Here is an 18,011-nt window from a genome sequence, read left to right as displayed (position 1 = left end):
ATTAAACAAATTCATATATCCATTTTTAATAAGCCCATAAACCAATAAAGAGGTGAAGTGAGTTGTGGATCTTATCCCAGCAAACAGAGGCCACAAAACACTATTCAGAATACTCCCAGAATAGGATGCCGGTCCATCATAGGGAAAAAAATTATTTAGATAATCAATATTTGATTATTCTAGATTCACTGATACACTCACAGACATGTTACGCTTGTATATTCTATTCTCAGTGTGAATGACATATCAGAAATGGAAATTATTTACAAAGTAATTTTAGGTCCTTCATGTTTGTTATGTACTTAGTCACAGATTACAATTTACAAGATCAGATTTATTCTATTAAAACATTGAAAATTTAGGAAAATAATGTGTTTTTAGAATTTCTATAGCATTAAATGGAATAACACAGTACAGTATACTGTATATCACAGTAGCATCAAACATTTTGTTTCAGTGTAGAGTCTACACACAGGTGCACTGAGTAATATATTTACAAGCACTTTAACTTGTAAATGTAAGTTAGAGGATTTTGCCATAGCAGTCTATTGTAAATCATGATCAATTCCTGATATGACTACTTAATATGGGGCTATTAATATAACAAAGTACTGGTTACACTAAAAAATGAGAGACATTGTGTAATGCACCTGAAGTGATAAAATCAAAATACTAATTTCATTTGGAAATTATGTTATAAGAATGGAATCAATACATAGATTTTAAGCTTCTCCCTCAAATTCTTGGCTATTTTACAATATCAAAATAAAAAAAAAACAGCATTTAAAGCTGAACAAAAACCCTAATTGGACCACAAAGTGCTAAGTTCTTTATTGTTATTTCTACATTATTGTAACTTTTTATATAATATAAACATTACATTAAGTCACGTGCAGAATATATTTCTTTTTCAGATTAAAAAACAATGTTATGGCACTGCTCTCTTCTCCGTTACAACTTGTACGACTTGTCGACAGTAGGTGGCGCTTAGTGCTTTGCGTTTTTCAAAGCCAGCTACCCCCTGATTTTATGACTTGTCTTCACTACTTAGTTCAAATAAATAATGAAGTTCTGAAAAAAAAACAGACTTCTTTCAGTCCAACCTATTTTTTTTAGTTTGTAATCTTAAGGAGCCGCTCCAATTACTGTACTTATATGATAGATCTACTGTAGCTGCCTTCAAGTACACATTCTCACATCAAAAGAGACACTAAAATATCATTTGTTTTCTATCTTAAATGGTATATTTTATATAAACAGCAAAGTAAATTAATCTTTGTGATTATTTCATTGAAATGTTTATTTTATACCCTTTTTCTGTACACATTTTTCCCAACTACCCTCTCCTCCCCTAGGTTTGTGTTTTATGTACAGTATGTGCATGATTTTCTTCTAAAATCCCTCTTAAACGTCTCGCTACTCATGTTCCTCCACAAAAATATAATATACCGTATATACTTCACCACTTTAAACTAAACCCCCAGATAATGAGTGAACATAAGCCAGCCTCATGACATTCTCAAGCACTGATTATTTCACCCTCTTTGCCTTTTCTCTACAGCATGTGTTCTGTCAGCCACTGGCACACTTCTAGGTGTAAAGTCTGTTTCAAAACACATTCAATGTATTTAGTAACACTTAAACATATCTAGTGTCTTATTTATTTTTCTAAACATAGAGTGAATATAATTTGTTCATAGGCTTATTATTTGTAACAGCCTTCAGTGGTCTAATGTGTCACTCAGGAAAATGAAAAACAGTAAGTTGAGCTGGACAAGTTACAGCAGACAATTTGATTTGATGAAAAGGTCCACGTTAAAAGTGAAAATTGGCCTATCACAACAAGACCTTGAATGAAATAGGTAACTAAAGTTGATGTACAACACCCTTCAAGCCTGAGACGCATATCACCAAGCATGCTGAATACAAAACAGTGATATTGCACAAATATATATTTATATATCAGTGGAAAACTGCTATTAAAGTACAGGTTAAAAACTCACCCTCATTCTTGTTTGATATTGTGAAGCAATACAAAAGACTTGAAAAAGTGATTAAATAAAAGAAAGTATCTTCATTTAACTGTAAATACATAATTTAATTTATCTGTTTCTCACATTTTCTAATGGCTCATTAGTTTTTTTTCCACTAGTGAACCCAGTAAGAATGTGTTCAATACTTATGGATATGGGCATACCATATCCTAATTCAATAGGGTTTGGGTTGTATTTTTCTGTCCTTTGTAAATATTCAGTCAAACTACAACAGCTGCACAGGTGAAAAAAGAGTATAAAATTATGTGTGAAAAAACATCAAAAACAGGTGGGTAACTTAGCTCTGCTCTGCCTTGTGTTTTACAGTTAAGGTTAGCTACCAAAGAAAACATGTCTGTTTTAGAAATATAATACTTCTTTATAAAACTAATTAGCACTTCTTGAGAATGTTTAATTTAATCCTGAAGGTTTACTGTAGTTTTAATTAGTGAAGAAATCCATACTGCTTCTTTCAAAATCAATTGCTCTGTTTTACACTCCAACAAATGGTAAGTATAATTTAATTGATTCCTGGTTTATTGACTTCCGCTGGCATTTGATGGTACCAGAATTACCTTTATACTTAAAACTACGATTTAGAAATTAAATTGTGCATTTGTTATACTTAGGAATATACAGTATGCTCTATGATTTAGGTAATTCACAGCACATTAATAGATAAGCACCATTCAAACCACATTTGTCCTAGAATTTGTAATGCCATTTTAGTTAAATAGATTTTCAAGATTTTACCTAAGCATGGTCAGAACACAGCAATTTAGGAAGAGGTGAACCTGGGAAACACAACAGATACTCCAGGCAGATTTTATGGTGAAAGGACAACTTTTCAAATCAGAATTTGAATTTGCTTGTTAATTAAATCATATGAGTTTGTGAATAATTTCATATGATCAAATGGTTGTCAGGGATCACTCTGCATCAAGTTGTCATTCCATTTTTTGTTGCTTTGTGATTGTTAAGTGACATTTATTATTTCTGTTTAACAGTAAAGTGAATACTTTCTGTTTGGCATGCTGTGTCACAGTTTTCATTTTCCTTGAAGGGGAAAGATCTCTTTTTGTATTGAAGGTATTTATTTTTATTGAATACAATAATTTTCTGCTTTTCTACAATATCATTATTTTTTTCATTTGTTGAAAGCAGCTGTGTTTGTAAAATATACTGTAATAACCCATGTGTTTTTACAGATATGCATACAACAAAACAACGATATAGCCAATAATTTGAAATTATTATAGGATAATAGGATGTTACAAAAGCCAAGAGTGATACATGAATATTTCAAAGCAGACTAAATAAATACTTAAAAGTTTTTGTCACTATTACAACAATAATAGATTAGCAAAGGATGAATTAAATGGTCTGAGACATACAGTAACAAATGGAAACCTTTAGATAATGAAAAGGAACTGGTTAATATACTAAATGAATATTTCTCTCTGGTGTTACCAAGGAGGAAATCAACAGCGAGCCTCAGGCTTAGGAAAGACAAAGTTCAATATTAAACAGTATTAACACTGAAGAGGCAGACATGTTGCAGGCATTAGAAGCACTTAAGATAAACACATCTTGAGGTCCTGATGGTCTTCTACCCATTTTACTTAAGGAAACAAGAGGTGTTTTTAATAGGCCTTTACCTCTTCCACAAGTCCATTCGTACAGAGGTAATACCCACTGACTGGAAAATTGCTAGTGTCCATCTACAAAAAAGGGTGACAAAACGAAACCCTGTTATTATACACTAATAAGTCTGCTCATATTACATTTAAGGTAATAGAAATGCTCATTAGAATTATTCTATAATTTAATCTGAATGGCAACAGGATTCTAATGGATTGTAAGAATGGATTGTGAAAAGGTAGGTCTTTTAGGTACTGTACAGTAGTACTGTACTGTACAGTAGGTACTTTAAGTAGGTAGGTAAACTAGGTAAAGTACAGGTAATTTGTTTTGGGTCTTTGAACAAGCAACGTCAGTGATAGATTTATCTACATATCATTAGCTACATTTAGTTTTTAAGAAGGTTTTGACAGATTTCCTGATAAACAGTTCTCCAACTGCAGGAAGCAGGAATTTAAACCAATGTATGTATTTGCAGTGATATACAGTATTGCTAACAGACAGAAAAAGAGCCTAAAGGTGAGAGATGATATGATTAGCACAGTACTCCAATGATCAGTATTAAGACTACTTTTCTTCCTAACTTATAGAAATGAATTAGTGTCTCATATAGTTAATAAACTAGTCACATTCCCTGATGATACCAAAACAGGATTATTTGAAAAAAAACTGCAGAGGCAACAGAGATGATAAATGTACGTATATAATGTATAGGGACAAAGTGTTACGTACAGTAATAGAAATACAATCACAAACTACAGCATAGCAGATGAGTAGTATTGTCGCATGATTCTGGAACATGATACTCGGTCATGTTATTGAAACTGATACCTTATATTCACAGATGATACCAAAACAGGATTATTAGCAAACAATGTAAAAGATTCAAAAAAGATCATATTTAAAGGGCAAGAGCACTGTTACACAGAGGAAGTAAAATAAGAACTATAAATAAAAGATATTATCTTTATAAAACATATTTTTACAGGAATCTTCCTTTAAGAAATGGCTGGATGAGAGCCTTGATTCAGTTAACTAATAATACTAAACAAAATAATAGGCTGAAAGGCATACAGTATTGTGTAACCTTGCTTATTTTCTGGATTGATATTTCAACATGATTTGATTTCTGAGTAATTTGAGTGCTTTAAAAATATCTGACTAATTACTCATATTTTTTTCATGACTTGCTAACTCAGAAACTGCTAAAAGGAATTTAACAAAAACAATCTCTGTCACATGTAAATGAAGCATGCCAATATAGCAGAGGTAATATACTGCTGAATATCAGGTTTAATCATGAATCTCACAGCCTCCTTTCCTAATGCTGTGCTCCTACACATCTATTCTTAAATACAGTTCCTGTGCTTACATATCAAGGCACATATTTTACAACCCCACATCTCTGCAAAATATTGTATTCTAGAGGTCAATTTTCGTTGATTTATAAATATGCAAATGCATCCATCTCAATCACTAACCTGCAAAGCTGCACAGCAACACTAAAATGCTGATATTACTGACCTTGATCTACAGAACTGATCTCACACACAATTCATATTTTGACACAAATATCCCACTTCCTTTGATGAATGTATTAATAATTTAAGGTAAATATTCTGTGCTGTAGATGTGTTGATATTGCACAAATAAAAAACATTATTAGTTATCCTACCTGTGTGCAATTTGCTGCAACTACTTTGCATCTTGTTTTCTTCTTTGGAAATACACATTTTCCTATAGATCTTTGTGCCACAAATATGAATCACTAGTAGCCGAATTTTAAGCATAATAGTCCATGACACCAGCAAATCAGTGCCAAGAACAACTTGTTATGGGAAACATGAGGTACTACACATGTTTATCATCCAAGTGTGGAACACAGCATTTTCGTCAAGGAACAGAGAAGCATGCAAACAAATGGAGAACCTAATAAGCATGTTAAGGTACTGTATTAAATGTCTCTACACCAATCAGAAAAAAGTAATGAATTCCTTCAGTAAGGAGTGAGAAGTCTTTTTTTTCCTACAAAGAAAATAAAAAAGATACAAGAGAAATCTATGCAGTCATATTAAGCGTACAATAGTATGCGATCTATCCATTACAGTGACAGAGAGCCTACAGGAAAAAAAATCCGATAATCCTTTTTTTCATGTAATGACCACTTCCTCATAATACTCTTTGCAAATGATAAAATTTGTCAATATACCTGCAGTATTTTATTTTTAGGAAGTTTTGAGTTGTTAATTCAATTTATATCCTATTGCCCAAATAGAAGTTCATGGTGTAACATTTCTGAACCACCAGATGAAGCGCTTTAATATTTGACACTGTTAGAAAATTGATTTCAACTGATTGCTGATTTAATGACAAAAAGACATATTCTGGAAATTGTCTTTTGTCGAGGACTTCATTTAGAACCGTTTCATCTCACTATTAATTAATTGCAATGGAAAGGCTCCAAATTCCTATATTAATCACATCCTTGCTTATGAGTGAAAAATTACCAGCTTGCTTTGTAGATAACTGATAAAGACAGAGTCGTGTAAAACCCTGATTTCCTTTATAAGAAATGTCTACACTTACACAATACTGTTACAAGTGCTTAAAATCTTGACAGTATTGTATGCTGTGATTTATGTACACGGTATATAATGTACACTTTTAATTTGATGATTTTGGAAAGGACTATGAAGGTCTCAAACATATAAGGGGTACATAAAACATCATATTCCTAAAGAAAAAAACACATCTGCTTATTTATGCTTTATTACAGTACGTGGACCAATAGTAAATTTAGTCTGGACAAATGGACTTAAGAATTTAGAAATAAGTAACAAAACTAATACAATTATTAGTCTAGTATAGAATGAAATTAAGTATTAATTATAGATTAGTGTTATGTATTTTAAAATAAATTAAATTTTAAACCTTAGTACCTCATTTATTAATTAGAGTATCCTTATAGTTACAATTGATAAAAAATAATAAAATCCTCATTAGTAAATTCATATTTTGTGACTTTTTCTTTATAACATGCCAAAGTTATATATGCTCAAATAAAGTGATGGTGAATGTAAGAGAGCTTATTGTAATTTTGTTTATGCGTAGTTTTGCATTATTAATTTAGGCAGAAGCAGCACTCATTTCAAGGGTAAGACCTATCTTTGTGTGAGGAGGTCTTAAGTGGGTCTTATTATACTGATTATGCTTACAAAACATTTTAGCCTAATATATAACGGTCAAGGATATTGCCTGAGGTTGTCATTATTTTAAACCATATGTTGTCTATACTGTTCTAAATGGCATACCTGATTCTGGTTGCTAAATGTCTTTCATCCTCTGTTTAGAGCTGATTTTTAAAAATAGAAGACCAGCTGTAGAGCTGTATTTTCAGTGTTGCAGAAGCATTGCTCTGCTGATAAGTGCTTGCCAATAGCAAGTGATGTGTCCTCAAAGACCTATAAACAAAACAGAACTAATGTATCCCTTTGATAATTACAGCAATGGAATTCAGATTTTCCTTGAAATGACACTAGACTTTTTACTTTACTGCCTAAATGGACACAGAATGTTGAGTACAATACATAACGAATGGAACAATTAAATTGATTTATTCATATACTATTCCAGATGCTTCTATCTAAACTAATAAAATCGAAAACAACTAATATAACCAGTATGGTGAAAGTTCTGCATCTTATCTTTATCATGATCTAAAACTGTGACGTCTTAATCTTCTATTTGTCACACAACAATGGAATTGTGTCCTATATTGTGGCCTGAACTGTCAAACTATTACAGTATAGATGGAACAGTGCACTACGTCTTCAGAAAACTAGTTATTTTTAATGTTATTTTTATTAAATGCAATAATGTTAATTCTGTGAAATTTAATGAGCTTGTAGTTACTCATAATGTAAGCATCGTTACAGTATTCAGAGTTTCAGGTGACTGGATTCATTGTTTCTTAAAATGTGATAAGGCTCAGTGACCTTAATAATGAAAGATATACTGAGCTTGATCATGTTTGTCCTTAGCAAGAATAAGATGTGCCTAGGTTCTGAAGTAATTAATTATGCCACATTTGTTTAAAATTAAGAGGAATGGCACCTTACTGTTAGTTTACGTAAATTAGGGAAAAAAATGGTGGTACACAATGTACAGTTTTATAGCAACAAGCATAATGCGTGTTTCTGTACTTACACATCATCAAGTAGGGTATCAGCTCTTTATTAATATAAATGGTCTTGTAATCTCTTTTTTTCAAGGCGAAACTGAATCTGAATCTGACTGTGCTGGGTTAAAACTGATACTATCTTTCAGAGGGGACAATAATGTATTGGTGAGATTCTATTACAGAGAATGCTATGTTACTAGAAAGACTGTTTGTAGCTGGTGAAGAAATACAATAGGCAGTAGTCTATCCAATACTTTTAAACACACACATGGATGGTTTCAGGTGGAACGGTGGCCCAGTGGTTAGGGTTCTTGCCTCAGAGCACTGGGGCCCTGGGATCAATTCCTGGAATGCTGCATATAGGGAATATCCATGTTCTTCTTGTGTTCGCATGGGTTTCCTCCCACAGTCAAAAAGAAAGGCTGATATGTTAACAGGTTTCTGGGAAAATGGGTCCTGGTGTGAGTGTGTGTGTCTGTGTGTGCCCTGTGATGGGCTGGCGTCCCATCCAGGGTGTACCCTGCCTTGAGCCCATTACTTGCTGGGATAGACTCTGGTTCTCCCATGTCCCTGCAGCGGATAAAGCAGTTAAAAAACAGATGGATGAATGGGTGTTTTAAGAAATATTTATAGACGTTTGGAAGCTTAGTGGACAAACTAGTGAATGCATGGCAAAGCAATAATTTTAAACCATGGAAGGAACACAAATAAAGCTTGTGACAGCCTTCTTTCCACCAAGGGGACATTCCAAATAGCTTGCATCAGAAATATATTCCCTTCATCATTTTCTCATAATGCACATTAAAACAAGACTAAAATATCCCTAAAGATATTTTGATGCCAAAAAATAAGATGAGTGCAGCAATGTTTCTCTGCATATCTTTTCTGAGATTGCTAGAAATCTTTCCAGAACGTTTTATACGTTAATACAAATTGTAATGTATTGTTCATTCTTGCCATTACCTCATTATGTACATCATTATGTATTAAACATTTTAATGAATAAATACAATATAGTCCCATTTCAGCCTTTGTTCATAATTGTTTGTATTGTGCAAATAAACAAGTGTATGGGTACTTTGGTGTATTGGTCGGTTTCATTAATATTTCAGATTCTTAAGTGTGAAGCTCAAAAAGTACTTTTATATACATTATATACATATACATTATATACATTATTTAGAAGCAATGCTGTGAAGCCAAGTCAACCCAGTAGACTTCTTCAGAATCAACTGTGAAACACAGACCAAAGGAGTTGAGTGGAAACTACTTGGATGTGTGTTTAAAGTGCTATGGATCAGCCTACCCAGCCATGATGTCAAAGCCAATACCCCGGCTTCCATCAAGAAACATCTGGATGAGATTCTTGGATCAATTAGCTACTAGTGTAGATACCAGATGCGCTAGATGGGCTGAGTGGCCTCCTTTCCTTTGTAACCCTTTTTATTTTGACTTCTGACCCTTTTGCATTAATTTTGCTACCGTTATAGGGGGACCTGGGGGAGAGCAGGATTTCCCAGATTTCACAAGAATATCATGATTATTCTACAATATGTGAAGGAGTGTGCAGATCCTACCGGATGGGAAAACTCACTTTCACTTCCAATGTGTTACAATGAACACTTCCAGGACACAACCTACCTTTCCTGATGAACGTATTCTGTTCAGCTGCTGCAGTCTTCAATATCTGGAGTTCTGGGGCAGCAATGACTGCCCGGGCCAAGCTGGATCCAAGCTAATTGAATTTGCCTTCATTTTTTATACCAGCCAGCCACGGGTCCTTCATTGCTCAGCTACACAGCAAGCCCTGCGGGGTCCTGCTCAGTTGAAGGCATGTGGTGCTGTCGGCAAGGGTTGTGTGTTTCGTCCAGTTGCATTTGAACCTCCTGCACAGACGATGAGTGGCTTGAAAGTGCAGAAGTTGCAAAGACCCAGCTTCAAGCAGAGATGTGAAAACACACAAGTATTTCTAACTGGGTGGGTATTTTTGCATTAATGGTGAAATCTGAACTATTTTTTCAATATGTTTTTACTCTTCCTCAACTTCATTTGTCTATATCCTGTTTATTTTTTAGCTATATCTTTTCAAACAGAGATTCACCAATGAGAGACAAGCTTGCACTCTTGTTTTTAACCAGCTCCATTGGCTTCTGTACGTTGGTGACCATGGCTTGTACAAGGTCCAGCTGTGTGCCGTGTTGGTTCATGGATTTTTTTAAAGATCAGTTTCACAAATTCTCTGCCCTGCTAATAAGAGAGCTGTTTGGAATTTAAAAGCCAATGTTGCTGATTTAGCTCTCAAATCTCTACTAACTTTCTTTGCATTTTGAAATGATCACAATGATATTTATGTTTAAGCCTATAGAAATCTTTTTTCCATTAATGAAAAGCCTTTAATGCTCTAAAGGATATCTACTCAACCTATTGTCTCTCCAATCTGCATCATCCCACAATTGTGCAGCATCAAGCTTCTTAATTATTTAATGTTAACCTTTTATTCTCAGTGACACATTTAGCCAATGTCCGCCTGGAATTTTCTCCCCTTAAACATTTGTTATATCTCTGCAGCAGAACATAGCAGGAGCCTGGTTTAGGTATTAAATTGAAGCTAACCCCCTTGGCTTGCTTTGAGTGTGAACAGTCAAAATTCTTATATTTCTTAATGTATCCACTCAGCAGACTAACATATACCCCCCCCCCCCAAAAAAAAAAAGGCGAAAATGTTTTTTTGGTTTCAGAGGTCAGATTTTTCAACTATATGCCTGTAGAAAGGCTTGGGAATGATTTGAAAACCTTGTTCTAGGTGACTACTAGCTTGGATAAAAATCTGGGACAAATTGATCAATTAGAAAAAAATTCTACATCATGTTTTGTGAAGACTGGACCTGGAATGAAATTTCATGCCTATAATAAAAAATCATAAAAATATTGAAATTAATAAGAATAAAAACCATTGCAATTGCTATAAAAACCTTTAGACTCTGCTAGAGAGCCTTTATCTGCTGTTATGCAATGAAAAAAAACCTCGGAGTTGCCTTCTGTTGTGAAAAAAAGGAGCACTGATAAGAAACTGATAAAAACTGATTGATTACCCCTTCTGAGTCAATGATTGACAGCTAAAAGGCAGGCAGATTACAGCCTGAGGCTTCTAGAGGAAGTCTTACCCCCTAAGGGCTCTGAATGGCTGAAAATACAATGAATGACGGCGCTTTTTACCAATCAGATCGCCTTATTTTCTCGCGGTCCTGCTTCAAACATTTACTACTATTTACAACACAGGCAATAACGGTCAATAGCCTCCAGGTCTGGAGATAAGCAAGTCTGGGCTATTGTGGATATATACAGTATCATGCTTCAGAATAAGGTAAAAACATGGGATATAAACTGTATATTTAAAAACACGTTTTTTTTTAAAGCTCTGGTTGTCCTTTTTCGAATGATAACATGGTTTTGTGGTTTTGTTGGTAAAAATGTATGATATTGACATGCTGTGCTGGCTGGGTTTTTTATTGGGGTTCTGCTAGTTCATTAATTTATTGGTTTATTACACAATAGTGTCACAGCTGTGGAAACAAACTTTATGGTTTTGTTGTGATGATATTGGAGAATACTTGCATGTGAGAAAATTTGTGGAGTGGTTTGAAAAAAAAGTTGTTTATCTTGTGTAAACATTAAGTGGAGGCTGGGGAGACCGGCGTGGTCATCGGCGACCACAATCGGGAATAAGCAGGATCAATATAGTGAAGGTGTTTGCTTCAAAGTCCTGCAACAGAGCAGATTGCAGGGCCACAAGTAGAGTAGCCTTTCTACAGACCAAGCCTAATCTCTGTAGTTTGGAAATGTTGCAACTATTTTTCTTCAACTCGCTAAGCACTACTTAGGTTCTTCTACTAGGTGTATCTTTTTAGAACAATCAATGATAATTGTATAATTGACAAGAATGTCAAAGCAATGAGATAATTTGTGATGGCCATGAATGAAACCAGGATGATCTGAACCAGGATGATCTGAATGATGCCTTGCTTCTGACGATAAGTACCCAGCCACCCATGATATAATGGGTTGATAGTTGCAATTAAAATACCAGAGGTCCTGCTTAAATGTTCAGTGCTCATCATTCATACTCTTTAATATTGTAACGCATATGGCCTCCATTGCTTGCGAGAGCTGGCTTACCAGAGCGGTGACGTCACCGCCCTTCCCTGTGGATAGCAGGGACCGCAGCCGCTGGGCTGATGGGAGATTTCCCTTTGGCTCAAGAGGCTGGGTCCCTGTTGAGTGACGCCAGAGGCCCGGGTTCAAGTTCCCGACGGTGGGGGGCCGACCTGAGGCGGCAGTGGCAAGGGCCCCCATGTGAACCTCAGAGCGTTACAATATATTATACAAAATAAAAACCAACCCAAGATGGTCTTCTAAAAGACTCATGTTCATTGTATTTAAAATAAGAATTCATATTGATCAAGTCATAATGAAACTTAAAGACATTTCAATCCTAAAATAAATTAAAAGACAGTCTATAAAGACATGTGCATGACACCAAGATTGTGTCAAAACAGTGCTTTACACAAGTATTCATTCCCTCCCAGTGACATCCCATTTTTCTGACATACAAATTAAACACAATAAAGTGTCTAACTTTTTTTCAAACCTTGCATCCTCAAGCTGAACACTTGTTACTGGTGAATGAAATTGTCAGCAAAATTACAAGGAAAAAACAGACATTGAAATATGTTGATTGCATACTATAAGTATTCACACCCTTTGCTATTGCAAAACTAAAGCAGGTGCACATAATAATAATAATAATTAATAATAATAGTGGCTCACATTAATTCAGAATAAATACATCTATTTTTGTATGATCCTTCACTAAGATATCTATATTCAAGATTCAACAGTGAAGACCAAGGAGCTTTCAGAACAATTTATGGATAAAATTGCAAAAGGGCACAATCTGAACTTTACTATTGTGAAGTGGAAGGTGTATCGTAGTATCCAGAAACTGCAAAGATCACATATCAAGAGAACAACATCTTCATACCATTGATAATGTACGTTGAAGCAACTCATCAGTTTAATTTGATGCCAGTGGATCAAAGTCCTCACTAGCAAAGTAAGAATTAGTGAATCAAAGTTGAATGCACATCAACCTGATGAATGTCAGAGAGCATAGTGCAGAGGTGCAGAACTATACATTAATTGGTGTGTGCAAGAGACTAATTGATGGGTAGGTTCAAGAGTGATGGTCTGGCCTAGTCACCATAGAACCCAACTTTGTAATGATTGTTGGCAACCTGACTGCACCACGTGTTGCATCAAGTCTTGGGGATTCACTTGTAGTCCTTCTTGTGGGCTTACCCTTTATAATGCTTTGAGCCACCAGTATCTGGGTGAATTTGTGATCCAACGTAAGTACTTTTATTGGTGTAGACATTCAAGACCCCATCACATGTTAATATTTGATGAGCACATTGTTACACTGTACATATCCTAACATTTATGAATAAGATTATCAAGATATAAAGTAATTTCCAATGTAGTCCAATGCAGGGAGTGTCTGGTGTGGGGGCGGACACGTTGCCATTCAAACCACACCTGACGTGAATAAGTGAATGAACGGCAGGTGTAGAAGTGGTTTAAAACTAGCCTGAATACCTTCTAGAGGGAAAAAGATCTAGCTGATGTTAGAAGCGCTTGCCGCCGCGTATGAGTGAACAAAGACTTGATTAGCTGCTGTAGAAACCCCGAGAGGGGCTGGAGAAGATCGACAGTCCTGGAGGGGATTGTGAGAGGAGTAGCCTGCGAGAAAAAGAGTGAAAACGTTAGTTTACGAGGAGACTGACAGAAGAAACGGAGCTTTATGAGAGCGCCGAAAGATTTAAAGGGATAACATCCTGCTAGGGTGTGAGAGCAGGACTGTCGTTTCTGCTGTGTGAGTGAGCTGTGATTTGATTAGTGAGTTATTGTGTGTGGACCAGAGTGGGTTGTGTGGTAGAGGGATCCTCCCCCTGGCAATACAAGGTATTGGGGAGGCGAAGGGGGTCTATCTAGCTGCACCCTCTGGGAGTGCAGTGGTGGCTCGGCACAGTGAGATGTGCTGGCAGCTGTGTAGATATAACACAGTGATGGCTGGGCACAGTGAGGTGTGCTGGCAACTGCATGGTGTAACGCAGTGGTGGCTGTGCACAGTGAGGTGTGCTGGCAGCTGTGAGTTCACAACCTAAGGGCCTGAGAGTCAGGCGCCAGGAAGGTTGTGAGTGTGTGTTAGAGTGGGACAGTGTGTTGGGTCTCGGCATGGTGTGTAGTGCAAAAGAGACTTGGTGATGTAGGCACTGTGTGTTTGTGTAACCCAACCTGTTGGGAAGAGGACGTCAGGGCTGGAGGTGGACCTGGGAGTCCGAGGCACTGGTTGTGTGTGAGACAGTGACCTAATGGAGTAGGAGCAGGAGGCTCTGTGTTGGGGTCTGGGAGCAGGAGGTTCCTAGCAGTTCATCAACAGGATGAACTTGGTGAACCTGAGACTCCGAAGTCAAAGGGCCCAGAAGTAACAGAATGTGGAGTCATGTATCCTGTTACCCCGATGAAGGGGATCAGTGTGATCACCACTCTCGGAGGAGAGTGTGTAAGATAAAGAAAAGAAACCTAAAAGAGCTTATGAAGGGGCGGGACAGGGAAGAATGGGAGCCTGACCACACCCAATGCAGTGTCAACTACCCCCGTCGCACCAAACCAAATAAAATGTAACATACATGAATGTGAACAGGAACATAATTTCTGATCAAGATAAAATCTTGCTTTAAAATGTCATAACCTATTTTTTTGGAAATATTTATCATGCCCAATTACTGTATATTGCAGACATTTTTTTCAAAGTGCTGTATGCAGTACTTTTAATTTGTCAACATACTGTAGCGTACTGTATGCTATATGGTCTCTCGCATTTAATCTTTTGGGACTATTGTATGAAAAGTAGAATAATAAGTAAACATTTCAATTACATTAAAAACAAGCTCAAAGTGATTATTAAGTATTTTAGTTCTATTTTTTTTATGATTCAATAAATGCAAACTTTGCTCAGTATTTTGTAATGGTAATTATGTCAACTTGGGTGTTTTGGAGCACCCAGTTATGGATTTACATACAGTATTTACCCTTTTAAAATATTTAGTAGGCTTAAATGCCATAAATCAGTCATGACAATCTTTGTTGAAACAATCAATGAAGTGCAATAAATATTCTGTAATATTATATTGATATGAGCATGAAACTGCAGCTACCTTCGCTGAAATTAGAAAAATGAGGCATCTTCTTCAAATCAATATTTTGCTTTTTATGCCATTCATTACAGGATTATCAATAATACATAACATTTGCTTGGTCTATGCCCAAGAGCATTTGGACAGTTTAATGAAACACCCTTTTTTGGACTGCAGTTTATCTCTGCATTGCAAATAAGTATTGCTTGATGTCTATTTAAATAATATTTTGGCACAAATAAATAGCACATGCAAAATTATTTGCGGTTATGAAAAATAAACAATGCAATCAATTTTAAGACCTTGTACTTCTCCTGGCTGGTCATCAACCTCTTTTCTTAAAAAGGTTTAAAAAATAATAATCGTTCAATGAAAAAATATCAAAATTCTGTTTGAAACAAATAATTACTCTTCTGATAACATTTATTGTTTATTTTGTAAAGCCACATATTTCTGCTTTTAGTCTATTACATGCAAATGTTGACATTGATTACAGACTTTGTTTTTACATTTTATGCATTTATGATGTGAATATTGTTGAATGCATCACAATTAACCATATTTTTTGGTTTCCTTTGCCAGTAAAACTTGCTTTGCCTGAGATCTCTCCCCACCCCCATTCTGTGGTTTATTGATTGTTTTCTGTCAAGAGAGGATGAGTCCTTAGGTTACATTCTGCTTGAGAGCATTGCTAATGCAAATGCACTCTTACCTGCTGTGTAGGTCATTAGACCACTGTTCATTTATATGCAATAAAAGGCAGAAACAGTCGACCTGGAATTTAAAGGAGAAAATGCTCTCCATTATCAGCCTCTAAAAAGTGAGTTAATTTCAAAATGCTTGCATTGTGATTAAAATAGGTAGTATTTGTATGCTTTCATGTTGCAATAAGTAAAGGGTAGGTTTACATCTCTGCAGCACTTGATGTGTCAGCTTCCTTACATTTGATTTAATTAAAAGGAATTTTAGATCATCAAGTATAGAACATCAAGTATAAACATTTAGTTTGCTAAGAAGATTTTTTTTCATTTTGTCAAGCCGCACTTTAACTTTCAAAATGTTTTTCATTTGTGAATGAATCTGCAGACCTACTTCTTGTTTCTTTTTATAATGAACTAGTTGCCTGTTTCAAAGATTTAATTATTTATATGAAGAATGCATTTATTAATTACAATTACTCTTCTCTTAAGCTAAAACAGTAGATTTACCAGTCTTATACTGTAGCTTCTTCAAGAGTTTCTAAAGTTAGATTTATTCAAAGACCTACCTACAGTATACACCGGGAGACTATAATGTTAATTTTTAATTTTCAAAAAGTACAAAGAACAGTATGAATGGTGAACCCAGAAACCCAGTTTTCCAAATATAGATGTTACCATTTATGGAATGGTATTATTAGCAATTATTATATGATTTAAACTGGACTTACAAGATAGAAAAGGGAAAATGAGTTTTGAAAAGAAACCAGGTTTTATCATTTTCAGAAGGTAGTCATTAATGTAGGAGCAGAAACTTGATCAGAAGCTTGATTGGAAATGTAAATTGACCAGCTGCAAAGAGAGCTTCCTTCCGAAGAAGGAAGTCCACACTATATGTGAACTGGGATAAGTACATAGGGCCCTAACACCCAAAGGAGAGCTTCTGTATTTCAATGCAATTACAAAACATCATTGTACCCGACAACCTTAACTAACCCTATACACAAAAGTTCACACAAATACACATTTGAATTACGAATACAAATAAGGGAAAACGAGAATAGACACAAGAAATAGGGTACAAAAGAGCACAGAGGTTGATAGTTTGGGCAAGGTAATGGCGAAGTAAAGATAATACAAACAAATGAAAGTACAAGGAGACGAACACAAACAAACAAAGCCGAAGCTATACGCAAACACACATGAAGCGAAACTGATGAAAACGGAGAAGCGAAGCTGAAGCGAAACGAAAGCGAAACGAAGCTGAGCTGAGCAGAACTGAAGTCAAGCGAAAGGCCCCTTCGTTCTGAAAAACTTCAAGTTAAATACTGAAGAAACTGAGATCTGATTGGTCGAGAGTTGATTGACGATGACGTAATATGGAAACAATGGTGTAATGATGGACCAATGGAGTGGGAGATCAATCAAAGTCAGGAAGTGTGGAACATAGCAACAAAAACACACATGGACCACACACTGGGATGTAACATTACTGTGTTGAGATAATTAGCTTGTTTTTATTTGTGTGCAATTATGAATTCACAACTATATTAAAATTCAAACAATTCAATCCATCCATTTTTTAACCACTTTATCTCACACGGGTTGTGGGGCTGTCAGATCCTTCCCTGTCAAGCAATGGGCACAAGACTGGATACACCTTGGTTGGGACATCAGTCTATCATTGGGCAGACTGACACAAACTTACCATTATGTTTTTGGACTGTGAGAGGAAACCAGAGCCCCCAGTGATAGCCCACAAAAACACAGGGAGAACAAACTCCATTGCTTAACACTTGGACATGAAATATAGCAATTGAATTATTGTAATTGTGTCATGAAATCTGAAAACAGTAGTCATGTTTCACTCTTTACAGAGAAAAGGCATTTTACAATTCACTAGGTAAAACAACACCCAAAAATTAAGTGTATGGAAGTCTTTATAGGGTGTTGTAATCACAGTAAATGTGGCCTAAACCACTTGGGTGAAGGCCAACCTGTCTGCCACAGGGCAAAGAGACTAGGACCCCCATGCAGAGTGGAGATGGGGTGGAAGAGGAATGCAAAAGAGATATGTGAGGGCGAGACAAAGTATCTATAATTTTTTTATGTAAGGAAATGACATCAAGAATGATTACAAATTACTGACAGCTTAGGTTGAATGTACTTTGATATTGTCATCCCTCTAAAACTTTCAATATTA

The sequence above is a fragment of the Atractosteus spatula genome, chromosome 4, assembly GCF_055471065.1.
Source record: "Atractosteus spatula isolate fAtrSpa1 chromosome 4, fAtrSpa1.hap1, whole genome shotgun sequence".
NCBI lineage: Eukaryota > Metazoa > Chordata > Actinopteri > Semionotiformes > Lepisosteidae > Atractosteus > Atractosteus spatula.
This window is presented reverse-complemented; position numbering follows the sequence as displayed.